Source organism: Pristiophorus japonicus, chromosome 14 (genome assembly GCF_044704955.1).
Source record: "Pristiophorus japonicus isolate sPriJap1 chromosome 14, sPriJap1.hap1, whole genome shotgun sequence".
Lineage (NCBI taxonomy): Eukaryota > Metazoa > Chordata > Chondrichthyes > Pristiophoridae > Pristiophorus > Pristiophorus japonicus.
Genome location: NC_091990.1, coordinates 150,918,809 through 150,922,258, shown reverse-complemented (window position 1 = coordinate 150,922,258; position 3,450 = coordinate 150,918,809). Strand labels below are relative to the sequence as shown.

The 3,450-nt window shown below is 43.3% G+C and overlaps 1 long non-coding RNA gene across 1 annotated transcript; it reads right to left on the bottom strand.

Moving 5' to 3' along the window:
• Positions 1-1,778: 1,778 nt before the first annotated feature.
• LOC139279517 (uncharacterized) lies at positions 1,779-2,400 on the bottom strand. Its single transcript, XR_011596496.1, has 2 exons — positions 2,028-2,400; positions 1,779-1,914 (listed from the first exon to the last, which is right to left on the bottom strand). It is a non-coding gene; the product is annotated as an uncharacterized lncRNA (long non-coding RNA).
• Positions 2,401-3,450: the final 1,050 nt, after the last annotated feature.

The window sequence follows — 3,450 nt, the reverse complement described above, 5'->3', positions numbered from 1 at the left end:
TGCCCGCCCCACCATATCCACCACCTCCAGCGTGATCTCACCACCAATCACATCTTCCCCTCCCCGCTCAGCATTCCGAAGGGACCGCTCCCTCCGCGAAATGCTGGTTCATTCTGCAGTTACCCCCAGCACCCCGTCCCCTTCCCACAGCACCTTTCCGTGCAAGCGCAGGAGATGCAACACCTGCCCTTTTACCTCCTCTCTTCCCACTATCCAGGACCCCAAATACTCCTTCCAGATAAAACAGCGATTTACTTGTACTTATTTCAATTTAGTATGCTGTATTCGCTGCTCATGATGTGATCTCCTCTACATTGGGGAGACGAAGCTTAGATTGGGTGACTGCTTTGCGGAACATCAGCGTTCAATCCGCAATCGTGACCCTGAGCTTCCAGTCGTCTGTCACTTTAATTCTGCACTCCACTCCCACTCTGACCGCTCCATCCTTGGCCTCCTACACTGTTCCAACGAAGCTCAACGCAAGCTCGAGGAACACTTTCGTTTAGGCGCTTTGCGAGCCTTCTGGACTCAACATTGAGTTAAACAATTTCAGAGCGTAACTACTGCCCATCTTTGGCTCCCTCGCCCCCCCGCCCTCCCCGCGAGCCTATTTTTTTTCTCGTCTCCAATGGCAGCTGGTCATTATTCTGCCATTCACCCCCTATCTCAACGAATCTTTTTCTCACTCCTGGCATTCCCATTTCAATTCGGCCCATCATCCCTTTTGTCTCTCTAATCTCTCCTGCCTTCCACCCTATCACAGACCATCCCTTTTGTTCTTTCTTCCCCTCCTCCTTTAAGTGTTTCTTAAGAATGTGTTCTTTTTGAACACGAGCCAGTTCTGTCAAAGGGTCATCGACCAGAAACGTTAACTCTGCTTTTCTCTCCACAGATGTTGCCTGACCCGCTGAGATTTCCAGCATTTTCTTTTATTTCAGATTCCAGCATCCGCAGTACTTCGCTTTTGCCACAGCAGATCTGATAGTTTCATAACATTTTCCATTAAAATTAAAAGTATGCAAACTATCAAGGAACAAAAAGTTTTTCCAGTGTTTACATTTTTGGATCTGAATCAAATTTTAAGGTAAACAACTTAATTCATTAAGTTGGGGAAATTGGAGAAGTTGGGGCTGTTCCCCTTGGAGCACAGAAGGTAAAGAGGAGATTTGATAGAAGTGTTCAAAATCACAAACGGTTTTGATTGAGTAAATAAGGAGAAATGGTTTTCAGTTGCAAAAGGGTCAGTAACCAGAGGACACAGGTTTAAGGTGATTGACAAAAGAACCAGCGGTGACATGAAGGGAAAACAATTATGCTGCGAGTTGTTGTGATCGGGAATGCACTGCCTGAAAGGATGGTGAAAGCATCAATAGTAACTTTCAAAAGGGAATTGGATAAATACTTGAAGGGAAAATATTCACAGGGCTATGTGAAAGAGGTCAGTAGGATTAATTAGATAGCTATACCAAGGAGCTGGCACAGACTTGATGGGCCGAATGGCCTCCTTCTGTGTTGTGTCAAGTTATGATTCTAACTGGAAATTTACACTTTTCAAAAAAAATTCTTACCATTGCTCACAATGCAAGGATGGGCTGCAGAGAAAAGATACAAATGATATTTCACCTGAAGGATTATAGCATCCAGTAATCTATATACTTATTTTGGAAAAAATCAGTTTACCTATTTCTAGTGATATGTTGGCCAAGGTGCTAACTATTGCCGCAACTCAAATTCAAACAAAGATGTGAAGGAAGTCACTTGATTACCAGACTAGGATATTTGAAAATAGATCATTTTATTTTCACCTGGTAAGATATATACAAACTTATTGATCAGAATTTAGTCTGCAGACACTGAGCACCGATGACTCATGAATCAATATCCAGTACTATGCTCTTTCCTGTTCAGCTCCATCTATATCAAACAGAATGCACACAGACTTAATGACAAACTTACCACACATACTTTTGTGCATTTTTAACAATATTTGATAGCAAAAAAAGCACTTTATTTGTGATTTAACTTACGTGGATTCCATTATGTTAGGGAATCGCATTGGCATTATTTTTCTTGGCAAAGGAAAGATAAACATTCTTTAATTTATTTTTCTGGGGGAGAGGCGTGGAGCAAGAGAGAAGAAGAAAACCATTTGATTAGCAGAAACCCGACTGCAAAACAAACATCAAAGAATACACCATCGTCAGGCATTAAACAGCGTCTGCACCTCTTGTTAAAGATTTTCTCACTTTACACTTTAGATCACATCATTTGATGCCTTATATTTCAATAGTTATGTGACTTTATAACAGGGTTAATATTCTAAAAATTAAATCATCTAGCTCTCAGGATGTGCAAACCTTTTCATACAAGACATCTGCAATGCTGATCTTTTTTGCAATTTATAGAAACATAGAAAATAGGTGCAGGAGTAGGCCATTCGGCCCTTCTAGCCTGCACCGCCATTCAATGAGTTCATGGCTGAACATTCAACTTCAGTACCCCATTCCTGCTTTCTCGCCATACCCCTTGATCCCCCTAGTAGTAAGGACCTCATCTAACTCCTTTTTGAATATATTTAGTGAATTGGCCTCAACAACTTTCTGTGGTAGAGAATTCCACAGGTTCACCACTCTCTGGGTGAAGAAGTTCCTCCGCATCTCGGTCCTAAATGGCTTACCCCTTATCCTTAGACTGTGACCTCTGGTTCTGGACTTCCCCAACATTGGGAACATTCTTCCTGCATCTAACCTGTCTAACCCCGTCAGAATTTTAAATGTTTCTATGAGGTCCCCTCTCATTCTTCTGAACTCCAGTGAATACAAGCCCAGTTGATCCAGTCTTTCTTGATAGGTCAGTCCCGCCATCCCGGGAATCAGTCTGGTGAACCTTCGCTGCACTCCCTCAATAGCAAGAATGTCCTTCCTCAGGTTAGGAGACCAAAACTGTACACAATACTCCAGGTGTGGCCTCACCAATGCCCTGTACAACTGTAGCAACACCTCCCTGCCCCTGTACTCAAATCCCCTTGCTATGAAGGCCAATATGCCATTTGCCTTCTTAACCGCCTGCTGCACTGCATGCCAACCTTCAATGACTGATGTACCACGACACCCAGGTCTCTTTGCACCTCCCCTTTTCCTAATCTGTCACCATTCAGATAATAGTCTGTCTCTCTGTTTTTACCACCAAAGTGGATAACCTCACATTTATCCACATTATACTTCATCTGCCATGCATTTGCCCACTCACCTAACCTATCCAAGTCGCTCTGCAGCCTCACAGCATCCTCCTCGCAGCTCACACTGCCACCCAACTTAGTGTCATCCGCAAATTTGGAGATACTACATTTAATCCCCTCGTCTAAATCATTAATGTACAGTGTAAACAGCTGGGGCCCCAGCACAGAACCTTGCGGTACCCCACTAGTCACTGCCTGCCATTCTGAAAAGT